The sequence below is a fragment of the Microtus ochrogaster genome, chromosome 21 (genome assembly GCF_000317375.1).
Source record: "Microtus ochrogaster isolate Prairie Vole_2 chromosome 21, MicOch1.0, whole genome shotgun sequence".
Classification (NCBI taxonomy): Eukaryota; Metazoa; Chordata; class Mammalia; order Rodentia; family Cricetidae; genus Microtus; species Microtus ochrogaster.
In genome coordinates, this window is record NC_022022.1 from 45,901,424 (window position 1) to 45,915,033 (window position 13,610).

The 13,610-nt window shown below is 43.2% G+C and overlaps 1 protein-coding gene and 1 pseudogene across 1 annotated transcript in view; both read right to left on the reverse strand.

The window, feature by feature from the left end:
• The window catches only part of LOC113457228, a 4,628-nt pseudogene extending 2,474 nt beyond the window's left edge, over positions 1-2,154 (reverse strand).
• The window catches only part of Slc44a5 (solute carrier family 44 member 5), a 235,009-nt gene that overhangs the window by 207,502 nt on the left and 13,897 nt on the right, over positions 1-13,610 (reverse strand). The gene's annotated exons all lie outside the window — the stretch shown is intronic.

Below are 13,610 nucleotides of genomic sequence, written 5' to 3' on the forward strand. Positions count from 1 at the left end.
TTGGCTTCTCATCAGCCCTCATTGTTCGCCATGTTCAGAGAGTCCGGTTTTATCCCATGCTTTTTCAGTCACAGTCCAGCTGGCCTTGGTGAGCTCACAATAGATCAGCCCCACTGTCTCAGTGGGTACAACTCAGTTTTAAGTCGAATTTTAAGAACCGTCTCTAACATCTTGATTGAGAAAGAGATAAATGCCAGTAGATAAGGTGAGAGCGAATCTGGGATTGTATGCTGTGCTCAGAGTTCCGGAGATGTCTCTGCTTGTAAAGTGCATGCCGTATGAGCAGAAGGCAAGTCTAACTCCAGGACCCACCTTTAAAAAGGTAGGCTTAGCAGCCACAGCTATAACCCTAGCAAAACATAGACAAAAAACAGATCCCTGGGGTTCACAGGCAGCCAGATCAAAGAGAACCAGTTTCAGAGCAATGCCTTGTCTCAAAAAATAAATGAAGAGTGAAAGGAAGATACTCCAGGGTGAACCTTTTGGCAAGCACATATATATACACACACATACATGTGTAACTACACATGTCCACACGAACACATGCATATACTATAAATACATTGATCAATTAAATAGAATCTGTATTCATGAGATTTCTTGTTTGTCTGTTTGTTTGGAGTGTTCGTTTGTTTGTTTGTTTGTCTCTTTAAGACAGGCTGTCTCTGTGTAAGAGTTCTGGCTGTCCTGTAACTCACTTTGTAGACCAGGCTGGCCTCGAACTCAAGAGATTCTCCTGCCTCTGCCTCCCAAGTGCTGGGATTAAAGGCATGCACCACCAGGCAAGTATTTTGTTGTTGTCGTTTTGTTTTGTTTTTTAAAGACAGACTATTAACCCAAATTGCATATATTTACCTGTTGAACATTCTTGTTAGGGAAGATATTTCAACCTTCCACATCAAAACACTACAAGTACACATTTGATATAAGCTGCAGTGTGGTATACAGAGCACACGAAAAGCTCCACAACCCTAAACACCAACCCTAACCCTGCTTCTGGGGAAGCTGGAATTGCCTCTCCGTTCAGGAGAATTGCATTCTAATTAGCCATTCTGACCTTCTGCTGAAGTGATCTCCTGGGCCGAGGAAGGAGCAAATGGTATTCTCAAGTACCCGCAGGTGCTGTCCAAAGGTTTGGACAGAGCAGTGAGGATTCTACAGGCGGATTAACTTCTTCACATCTGACCCCTAGAGGCCTCAGGCTCTTCAAACGACCTAGAAGCCATTAAGAATGAGAGAACGGGCGCTTTTATGTATATGTTGTTGTTCATGGCAAAAGTCTGTCTGTGGTCTCCTGAAGTTTTGCTCCACTTACCCATTCATGGGTTCACTAAGCAGCCCTGGCCTTTCAGATTCTCTCTAGTGAAGGAGACTCCTCTACTTCCATCTGTATGTTCTTACATTCGATGATACTGAAACCTGCTGAAATGAGGCCAAAGGATAATTCCTCCTGAAAATGCTTAGCCAGATCCCAGCAGGAGACTAGTGCAGACAATTTAGCTCTCACTGACTGGGAGCCTCCCCTCAGCTCAAACAGCTCCTGATGTGCAGATGGCAGCCACTGAACAGCCAGTACCTCACCACAAATTGTGGGAATTTCTGCAGATGGCAGCCACTGTACAGCCAATACCACGTCACGAAGTATGGGGATTTCTGCCGTCCTAGGGTTTCTATTGCTGTGAAGAGACACCGTGACTACAGCAACTCTTATAAAGGAAAACATTCGATTGGACCTGGCTTACAGTTCAGAGGTTTAGTCCACGATGTCATGGTGGAAAGCATGATGGCATGCAGGTAGACATGCTGCTGAAGAGGTAACAGAGTTCTGCGTCAGGACCGGCAGGCAGTAGGAAGTGGATAAGACACACGAGACCTGGCTTGAGTACTGAGACCTTAAAGTCCAACCCCAGCAACATGCTTCCTCCAACAAAGCCACGCCCACTCCAGCAAAGCCACACCCACTCCAACAAAAGCCACACCTTCTGTCCTAGTCAGGGTTTCTATTGCTTTGAAGAGACTCCATGACCGTGACAACTCTTCTAAGGAAAATGCCTGCAGGTGGCCTACGGTTTCAGAGGTTTGGTCTCTTACCATCGTGACAGGGAGCATGGCAGTGTGCAGGCAGACGTGCTGCTGGAACTGAGAAGCCTGCATCTTGACTCAGAGGCAACAGGAAGTTGACTGAGACACCGGACAGTATCCTGAGCATAGGAGACCTCAAAGCCCTCCCCACAGTGACACACCTCCTCCAACAAGGCCTTACCCAGTCTAAAAACCACACCTCCTAATAATGCCACTCCCTATGAGATTATGGGGGCCAACTACATTCAAACCACCACACCTCCTAATAGTGTCACTCCCTATGGGGCCCATTTTCTTTAAAACCACCACAACTGCTAAGGAAATATATCCATATCCCTTTATTTTATGAGGATGGGAATGCTGTGGAGGGGGATTGAACTGGTGTTAATATTTGTCCAGGACAGGTGGATCACTATATATTAGAACTAGGCAGACTCTCCTCCCAGATGGCCAGACCTGACATTTAGTACATATATTCTCTGCCCTTCACTCCAGGAAAGAGAGCAGAAAGAATGGACTCTCTTTGGTGTCCAATCTATGTTCAAGCATTGACTCGGCTTTTCACTTAGCAATTTTGCTGACTTTTTGTCTTTTAGAGGTGGCCTTATGTAGCCCAGGTTGGCCTCCAACTTGCTATGTCCTCAAACATGTTCTTCATCTATTGATCCTTGCACCTCCACCTCTCAAGTGTTGAGATTACATGCATGTGCTACCATGTCAGCTTATGTAGTGCTGGGGATTGGACCCAGGGCCCCATGCATGCTCACAGGCTCCTTCTGCAGGCCTTTGCAGAGCATCTGCCTCTTCAACTGGCAGCTTTCTTGTCAAAATGAAAAGAATTCCTGCCTCTACGAGCTATTGTGAGAGTCAAAAAGAACAATTTATGCTTGTTACCAAAAAAAGACTAAATGAATTTAAAATCTTTTTCTTACCAAAACCAGATACGACCTTAGAAATTTTAAGGTAATGATTTTAGTCATAAATTCTGGGGCTTTAACTTGGCATCTAAAACTCATTAATGGAGAAGGTGTTGCTTTTTTGCATTGATGCATTATTCAAATGTTAAAAAAAGGGGGAAAAAACAGTCCCATCTTTAAATAGCATGTAATTCACATCAGGTGCATGACAATGAGGTGGGAATGGTACCCAGGTAATGAGACAGCAGACAGCTCTGAAGTCAGTGTCTGAGCTGTGAGATCTTGAAGGAAACAGAAGTACAGGCATTCAAGGCCTGATGATGAGCACTCCAACTTACAAGAATTTCAAAGGGACACGAGGAACCCCAATACTAGGGTCATGATCTGAATGAGAATGGCTTCCCATAGACTCGCTCTCCCATGGTCACCAGGGAGTGGAAGTGATTGATAGGGTTAGAAGGATTAAGAAAGATTAGAAGGGCTTTTTGGAAAAAGAGTGTTGCTGGAGGGCTGGTTTAGAGGTTTCAGAAACCCAAGCCAGGCCCAGGCCCTCACTCTGGATCAGGATGTAAAGCTCTCAGCTACTGCTCCAGCACCATGGTTGCTGCCATGATCCCAGCCATGATGATAATGGACTAAGCCTCTGAAACTTCAAGCCAGCCCCCCATTAGATGTTTTTTTCTTGGTCATGGTGTCTCTTCACAGCAATAGAACAGTAACTAACACAGTTAGTATTAAATTAGGATAAGGACACATGTGGCAGTCATCTGGAGCCTACTTGTAACACCAAAAGCCCACATGATTCAGGCAACACTTTGTAGAGCCATGCAGTCGATGCTAATGAAAATGCATTTAGTTTGCAAATGTCATGTGACTGATTTTGTGAACAAAAGGTTAACTCCAGCACAGTTAGACCAGAATCTTTTATTTTGCTTACAATCATGCTAAGCAATCATTTTAAGCAGTCGTGCAGAACAGCACGACCCCCCGGATTCCAGTCTCATCTTGAAAATAAATCATGTTGGGTGATGGTGTTTTTATCATCTGTAACAGCCTTTCAATAAGATCTTTGTGAGAAGATCTTAGGTTTTTAAAACCACTCTCAAATGGGCACATGTATTTGAACAAGGTCAAATCCAATTACTACATTAGCTTGAAACACTACAGAACACAACAGAGAAGCAGAAGGGTACAATCGAAAGTTGGAATGATTTGACTAGAGCTGAGAAAAGGTTTTGGAATAAACATAAGAAATAATTTGTCAAGCTCCAAAAGAAATAAATAACAATATCTTACCCTGTACTTGTAAGGCATCCCAAGCCCCTCCGTTCTATAGAATAGACACTGCTACTATTTTCCTTCCAATGTGGAAAAAGAGATTAATGGAAAAGGAGCTTAAGAAACGTAACCACAATTACATAGACAGCTGTGCATGAATCCAGGAGATCGCAGGCTCCAGAGACTACTCTTCCATCTACCGCATCACACTGATCCATCTCTATCTACTGTGCAGGGTGTTCACTGGCTACGATGGTGGGAAGTGGTTCCACAAAGTTCCACTCTGGCTCCCTAGCCTCACAGTTATGTTACCTAGAAATGAGTATGTTTGCATACGGTCATGATTAAACAGGTATTCGAACAACCCTGGCCTCCACCATGATGGCATGCTGACCATTTTTTCCTACAACTACATCTAGAACACAAAAGTATAGCTACTTTCTTAACTATAGCTCCATGTTTTATATGGCAGCCTCAGAATTTTCTCAGAAAAACCTCCTGTCTGAAATTAGAAGCTTTTGCCTAAGTTCTAATCAGAAATAACAAATGGCAGCCAAGCAACAGAAGCCTGATTATATTACCCCAGACCATGAGCAGCCGCGTCTTTGTTTAAAGAGTGTGTGAAACTGAGAGACTGAGGGGAAAGCATGCGGAGTCTTTTGAGTGGTTCCTATTTCTAAATCCTAAGAAAGCAGAATTCCCATGAAGTTGTCACTTCTGTGTTGCTGGATGGCCACAGAGGAGGAGCTCTGAAGCAGGTAAGCAGACTAGAAGAACGCCATGTCTTTGTACCTGTTGCAGACGGCACAGACAGAAGGAGATGACCTTGAAGAGACAGCATGAAGCAAATGCTTAACATTTAGGGTTTGTCTCACTAGAGAGGTTTTGCTTTGCAGTAGACAAGCAAGTCGTACAAATTCTCACAGCTGCAGCTCATATCCCTCCCTACAGAGCTCAAGGGATGTTAAGGAAGAGGGTGCAGAAAAACTATAAGAACCAGGTCTAGGGAAGATTGCTTCAAGACAGTGCTGTCCAGATGGTGGAGAAACAACACTCAAGAACCCAGCAGTTGTGGTGCCTGTGCAAGGGTTCACTGACCCTTGAACCCCTCGGTCCTCCCGCCATCACCTCCCAGGTGTTGAGATTTCAGGTGTGTGATTCTAACTGGCCCGGTGTAGGCTTTTCTCTTCTTTGCCTTATCAGGCATTACTTACACTTTAAGAAGTCCCTAGAAGCTTGGCTAATAGGATCCCAACTCTGTCTCTCATGCTTGTGCAACAAGCGCTCTGCTCCCTCACCAAGCCACCTCCTCAGCTCTTTCTTTGAATTCTTCCTGCTGTTCCCACTCTCCAAACTTGTAGGAGTTTGTTTCCTCCTGATAACAGCTCTTCCCTGGACATTTCTCAAAGTCCTTTGACTCCCAACCCCATGGTCCATCCCCAGGTCACCAGAATAAACGATGAAATTCACCCCGCTTGCAAAAGCCTCTTCCCGCAGAATAAAGCATTCAGCACAGCATTGGCCCTTCGAAGACACTCAGAGTGAGTGTCTGCTTCCTGTCAGATCCAACCCTAACTGCATGACTTATTTATCACTAATCTCTATCCGTTTTCACATGAGCAGCTCCTACAATGTTAATTTGTCCTGCGTGTGTATCTGAGCTTTAATACTGCCTTCAGCTTGTTTCACAGAGCCTTCCTCTGTGGGATAGAGGCATCTCTAGAATCAGTCACCCCTCCTAGGTCAGGAAGGTCTGTGTTCAGCCATTTTCTAAAAGTGTTTTTAGCCCCATAATTTTGTTTTCAAATCTACTCCTTTGCCCTTGTCAACAGCCAACTCTGACTGAAGTCACGGTCTGCAAATAATTTCTTGGACCTGTGAAGCCACTGGCACAGTCTCTACCAGGCACACAAACTTCTGGCAGGCAACATCTGTATCTAACTCACTATTCTGTCCCCCACAGGCCCATAGTAACTGCCCAATACAATGCTATTGGTTAAGAGGATTCAGAGACCACATAACAAAAGTTCTTAAATTTATGATTTTTTTCTACCTGAAATTTCATTAAAATGATAATAAAGAAAAGATTTAATCCAAGGTATCTTCATTTGAGGTCTCCAGAAGAAGGACTCTGAGATAAGGGGTCTTGAATAGAAGCAATTTATGTGAGAGTTGACCCCTGGAAACAAGGCAGAAAGAAGAAAGGAGATAAAGACTGTCAATAAAGGTTCCTTAGCCAAGAATATCCCCGTAGGCATCTGGACCTAATGCTGTTAGCATTGCTCCAACAGAGGTGAAGAAGCCGGTGCTTACCGAGTCCCACTAGCCTTGCTTAAAGCGTCATTCTCAGGCTCCATAAACATGTCCTGTGGGCGGGTAGAATAGTCTCCTGAACAAGATACAGTCCTCTGGCTAAAACTGGAGGTGTTAGCATAGAGAAGGCATGGGTGCTGGGAAGATCCTCAAAGGGGTGGGAAAGGCACCACAAAGGACATAAATGTTTAACCAACATGTGCAAGTCAGAAGGCAGATGGAGACTAGTGACTGAGAAACAAAAAAACTGCAACTCAGGACATAAAGCAAAGGAGGAAGCCAGGAAGGAACCAAACTATGGAGAAAGACCCAGTCCAATTTACAGAGTCCAAGCCGAGAATCTAATCAGGAACCAAACATGAATCAATGCAGAGGTTGGAAGCTGCAGCCCAGCATCTACTCTTGTAAGTTTTCATATATTTGAGGGGTGGGCATTCTGTTTTATTTTCTCCCGTTTGATTTTGTGGTGCTCAGGTGTGCCACACCGACACTCTGCCACTGAGCTACCACCCCAGCCCAAGGCACAGCTCCATTTGTTTATCTTTTAAAGATGAATATATAATCTACAAAACCTAAATTTAGCACTAGGCTATCATAGAAAACAATGGCTCAGCCTAGTTGATATGAGCCTTGCTCCATCTTTGGTAGCATACTGCCTAAAACCAAGCACTGAACCCAACACACAAGATAGATAGATGATAGATAGATAGATAGATAGATAGATAGATAGATAGATAGATAGATAGATAGATAGATAATAGGATGATAACTATCAATATCTTCGCTAATAGTGCTGGGGGAAAGTAAGATAATGAGGTGATTAAAGTCTTCTTTGGCCTGGACAAGGGATCCTTAAGATTAGTAGCTAGTGCACCATCCATGAAACAATGGTCAGGGATATCAATTACAAAACTCTCATGCCCAGCGCCCCTGGTTTCACTCTTCCAAAGCAACAGCCCTTTACTAGAACTGTCAAAATATACAAGATCTTTTTACAAAAAGATATACACGACCTAGCAGGAAAAAAGAAACAATGATAACGTGGGGCATTTACATAAATTTCAAGATAATATTCTCAGACAATCTCTAGAAAATGTTGACTCAATAAACAGGGTGAAGTTATTGTAGAGAATAAACACCAGTAAATAAGAGTGTCATTAGTATACGTGTGTGTGTATGTATGCATGTATGTATGTATGTATGCATGTATGCATGTATGTATGTATGTATGTATGTATAATTTAAAGAACATAAAGAAGATAAAGAACATATTTAAAGAAGATAAAACCAAGCAAATCTCCCAGGACATAGACCATTAAAATACAAAGCCAGATGTGATGGCATATGCCTGCAATCCCTGCTTTTGGAAGACTCAGGAGTTCAAGGTCTTCATTACCAACATAGTGAGTTCCAGGATAGTCAGGACTGTGTAGAGAGACCCTGTCTAAAAAGGAGGAGGAGGGAGAAGAGGAGGTGAAGGAGACAGAGGAAGGGAAGGAGGGAGGGAGGGAAGGAGGGAGAAAGGAAAGAAACCAACGTCTACACCTTGTGTTACACGTAAAAAGTAAATAAACTGTGGTCCTAAAAAACAGAACTATAATGTGTGTCCCATGGCATCTCCTACTAAGAAGAATCAGGCCTTGTGACTGCAGATATTGCTCAGTGGTTAAAAGCACTTGCTGGGCTTGCAGAAGACCTGGGCTCACAACCACCACTAACTCCAGCTCAAGGGATGTGATGTCCTCTTCTGAACTCTGTGAACACCAGGCATGCGTGTGGTATGCATGCAGGCCACACACTCAGACATAAAATGAATCAATCTAATAAAAATTCTAACAAAACCTTTCAAGTGTGTCATAGACTGCAGTGCAGCACACCACACTTTTACACCCACCTTTTCCATGAGTGCTGGGGATTTAAACTGTGAGCCTTATGCTTGCCCAACCCATGCTTTACCACGGAGTCATCTCCCCAGTGCACCCCTCAGGATGTCGTAGTAATGAATTATTCTGTCACTAAATCTCAGACCTTGTCTGCAACCTTAAATTTATGCGGTTGCAAAGAAAATATAAATCTTGTTAAATATTGATAATAATAACTACTCCAAGTACTTAACTATGCCCTTGAAGTGCTGAGAAAGGGAGCTGCTTAACACTGCAAGTGCAGAAACAGATCTGCCTTGGAGCAGAATTGCCTTCTAAGTTAGTGCCAACGGCCCCGCCTCCTAGCAGCGCATATAACCCAATACCCGCTCCTCCAAACCAGCCCAATTCAGGTGATGAAAGAAAAACCAAACAATAAATGGGACAGAAAAGACTGATTATCCATATATGAACATCTATAAGACATCTACTCTAGGGTAAAACAGGCTGGTAGGCTGGGAGTGCGTGTGTGCGTGCGTGCGTGCGTGCGTGCGTGTGTGTGTAGCTGCTGCTAGGAACATAAGCAAGGACAATGATGACCAAGAGAAGAAAGGCAAGTGATGATTAAAAAAAAGAAATATGATTACTCCTACTTCAGAGAAAATATTTAGTGAGTGAATGCAGTAAATTCTCAAAGACGTTTAACTTCTGTCTGAGCTCGGGCTCCCACTGCTGCAGAGACGCCACGACCACGGCAACTCTTATAAAGGAAACATTTCACTGAAGCTGTGGCTTACAGTCCAGAGGTCCAGTCCATTATCAACATAGTGGGGAGCACAGCGGCATGCAAGCAAACATGATGCTGCCTACATCTTGATAGGCACAGGAAGTAGTAGACTGTGACACTGGGCAGTATCTTGGGCATAGGAAATGTCAAAGCCTGCTCCCACAGTGACACACTTCCTAAGGCCATACCCACTCCAACAAAGCCACATCTCCTAAAAGTAGCAGTCCCTATGAGATAATGGGGCCAATTACACTCAAACTCCATCACACCTTTGAAATGTCCCATGGTTTTGTTTTTCATTTGTTTGCTGTTTGTTGAGATGCTGAGAACCAAACCCAGGGCCCCACACAAAAGAGGCAAGCCCTTTACCAACTGTTTCTCAAGCCCTTTTCAAACTTAATTAATTAATTTGGAGTTGGTTTTGTTCTGTTTTGAGGCCAGATCTCACTGGGTAGCCCTGGATGACCTTTAATTCACACTAGAGACCAGGTTGTCCTTGAACTAACTCAGGCTCTCCTGACTCTGCCTCCTGAGGGCTAGGATGAAAGGTGTGTGCCCCTCACACTCAGGATGCACAGTTCTGATAATTAACTCTAACTCTGACGTGCAATGCCTTCCAGACAGCACCATATTAAATTCCCTCTACAGATGACCCTGTTCCTCCACGTGCTTCCCACCACATTCACTAGCATTTCAAGCATGAAATAGAGCAAGTTTAGACTTTCATGTTTTAGTTTAAATCATGAAGAAATTCAGTACACAATATAGAAAGGAAAAAATAGCTTCAAATTATATTTGTATTACTTATGAGAATTTCATACAATGTATTCTGATCATATTCATATTCATCTCCTTCGATCCCTCGATTCCCTTCAGATGCACCCCACCTCTCTAGAGTGCTCCCAATTTCATATCCTCTTGTTGCTTGTTTGGTTTTGGTTAGTTGGTTCATTTGGCTTTTGGTTTTTTTTTTTTTCAAGATAGGGATTCTCTCTATAGCCCTGGCTGGCCTGGAACTCGCTCTGTAGAGCAGAGGGCGTGTGCCACTGCCACCCAGCTATGTCCTCTTTTTCCCAGTAACCCATGGACTCTGACTCATGCTGTCCCTTTACTCCTGGGCTCAGGGTCCTCTCCTCGGACATGGTTGACCTAGGTCTCAGGAGTGAACCCACTATTATTATTTTGCTAAAGAGTTGTAGCATACAAGTACTCCCTAAATTCCTATATATTAGTGAAGTTCTCAGTACTCATTAGAAGTCTCTTTGTTCACTGAATGACAATTAATGCAGAAACTCACAGCTGGAAAAAGTGCAGAGTGTCTATAGAATGCTCAGCCCCAAATAGAACAAACATTTATCTCACAGACACACACACAGACACATACATATACCACATACTCCTAGGGTCATGGACCACTATGGAAAAGGGGACAGAAAGACTTTAAGAGACAGAGTCAGAGAGAGCCAAAATGAAATAGCGTCTTCTGAACATAACAGGTCCACCATACTCATGAAAAAATAGATTTTTATGATGTTCTTATTCTATTGAGACCAACTGCCAAGTGACAGACACATGGTGTTATGACTGTGAACCATACGCACACTGACTTGGTGAATGCCCTGCTCAACAGTTAGCAGTGGGTCAGCTATTCATTTACAGATACATATTTGTTCACAGGGATGCTACACCAATACAGTATCTATTTCCTATGAACTAGTGGGAAATATGTGATGATCAGGAGCTGCGGGGGGGGGGTGTTCCCAGAGCTGCTGAGGGAGGTTTGAGCATGAAGTAGCATGTTAGAAAACACAGCCCTCTGCTTTCTCCTAGCTGCGCTCTGTCCTTCCCTGAGGAGGAGGATCACTGCTGTATTGGAGCTGGGTGTGGAAGTTCAGCATGGGAAGCTAAGGCTGGGGGATTCCAAGCTTTCCAGGATTCCAGATTCCAGGATTTCAAAATCATCCAGGGCTATAAAGCCAGTCTGAGCTTTAAAAAAAAAAAAGCCTGCCTTAAAATAAAAGGACTCCTCATTCAGGCATCCAGGCACATTTCCCTTATTGTCCAATATCTCCCCTAACAGTTATATAGCATATAATAGCATTTAATGCATGTCATATGTTTTACTTACTAATTTTGATTTGACTGCATACCTTCTTCAACTACAACATAAATTACTCAAAGGCAGGACTGTCCTTTTGTTTTTTGTTCCAGTGTACATCCCTAGGGGTCAAACTAATATCAGGCTCACAGTATAGAAACTATAAATGTGTATCAAGCAATAGAGTTGAATAAGTTAGCAACTATCAAACACTGGAAATGATGGGACACACGGAAGAGGACAGTAAGTGATATCCATTGCTTCCTCCGGGGACCTAATCACCCCACACTTCCCGCTACACACGCTCAGCAGTGCATCAGCTTCATGACAGTGTGTTGTTTCTTAATGTTTTCCTGTTTACCTTGTTTGTAATATGCAATAATCCCACCATTGAAACTGCATGACCAGGAACTGGAGATGGTTCAGTGGTAAAGATCACTGGCTGTCCTTCCAGAGACCTGAGTTCAATTCTCAGCACCCACATAACTGCTCACAACCATCTATAATTGTAGGCTCATGGCATCTGGTGTCCTCTTGTGGTGTGCCGATGTCCATTCAAACAAAACTTCCATATACATAAATACATCTTTAATTTAAATTAATTTAAAAAACTCACATGGCCATAAAGCTTCAAAGAATTCCCCACAAGGATAACCTCTTCGGAGCCAGGTTTGGATAGCTTTCAAATATATTTTTATATTCCTCACCTTTCCCCCAAGTGCATTTTAAGTAAGAAGAATTACAGAAGTTCTTAGTGGCATATAATTTGCACATTGCTCTCTATTTGTTTTCTATTATTTCTTTAAAATTAATTATCAGCAAACAAGTTTAACTGATTGAATTTTACTCAAGCGCTATAATCAATTACAGAAATTTTAAAACAATTTAGCATTACATTATCTCCCTCTGTCATTCCTGAATTTTTGTACTTCACATATAGCTGAATCATAAGCAAGTATCTGAGCAGTATTCAGGTGGTTCCTTCGAATCCAACTCAAGTCTTGCTGTTTTAATTAGCACCACTGTTTACCTATAACACAAAGGTAGCAGGTGTTTGTGGTAATTATTCTCAAACAATATTAGAAAGTCTTAATTATTTTTGTATACTTTAAGTGGTGTGGGCATTTTATTGTATTGCAATTTTTATATCAGTTATTAATTTAAAATACACGCAGAATAATCTTCAATTAATCAAGTTTTTAACCAAGCATCCCATCCCCCAGCTAATCAACAACAGGGGATATGTTATACGCATCTCTGTACTTTAAACTTCCAGGAAGAAATGCTGTCTATGACCTGAGCAACGAGCTCCTGTAAAACCTAAGGGCACAGAGTCAGTGAAAATTAAACCAGACAAATCAAACTGCATAAAACACACACACACACACACACACACACACACACACACAGTGAAGGAAAGAGAATGGACCAACACCTGTGGGATAGGATGGGATGTGGGTCTACACCTGTAATCATACATTCCATGAGACATTAGTGTCTGAACTTGGAAGGAACAGATAATAAGAAAAACAAGTAACTTTAAAGTTGGTGAACTTGAGGAGATATTTCTCAAAAAGAAGGTCGATAAATTGTCAGAGGAGGTATGAGAAGATGCTCACCCCCATCACCCACCAGGGAGCAGCAAACCAGTGTACCGCAAGCTAGCCTCAGGCGTCTGTTAGAATGGTTGGCCACAGGAGCAGAATGTGGAGAAGGGAGCACTGCAGAGCCTTGGGGACAAGAACGTGATCCAGGAGTGAGAGAGGGAGGTTGGAACCATCTCGGGAAACCAAGTCCTACTGCATGGTCAAAAGAAAGAACACAAGTGTGTAAGTCATGGCAGCATTATCTATCCACCAAGGTCCAGGCCCAAGCCAGGCATGATAGCACACACCTGGAGTTAAAGCACTTGGGAGGCTGAGGCAGGATAGATGCAACCAGTTCAGGGTTATCCTGAGCCAGTTGGTGAACTCTAGGTCAGCCTGTGCTGAGGAGTAAGACCTCGTTTCAAAAGGATGATGACGACGATGATGGTGATGATGATGGTGGTGATGGTGATAGTGGCAGCGGTGGTAGTAATGGTGACGACGACGATGATGATGATGATGGTGGTGGTAATGACGGTGGTGGTGGTGATGATAGTGGTGGTGGTAATGGTGATGGTGGCAGTGGTGGTAGTAATGATGATGGTGGTGATGGTGACAATGATGATGGTGATGATGATGGTGGTGATGGTGGTGGTGGTGATGGTGGTGGTGGTGATACTGGTGGTG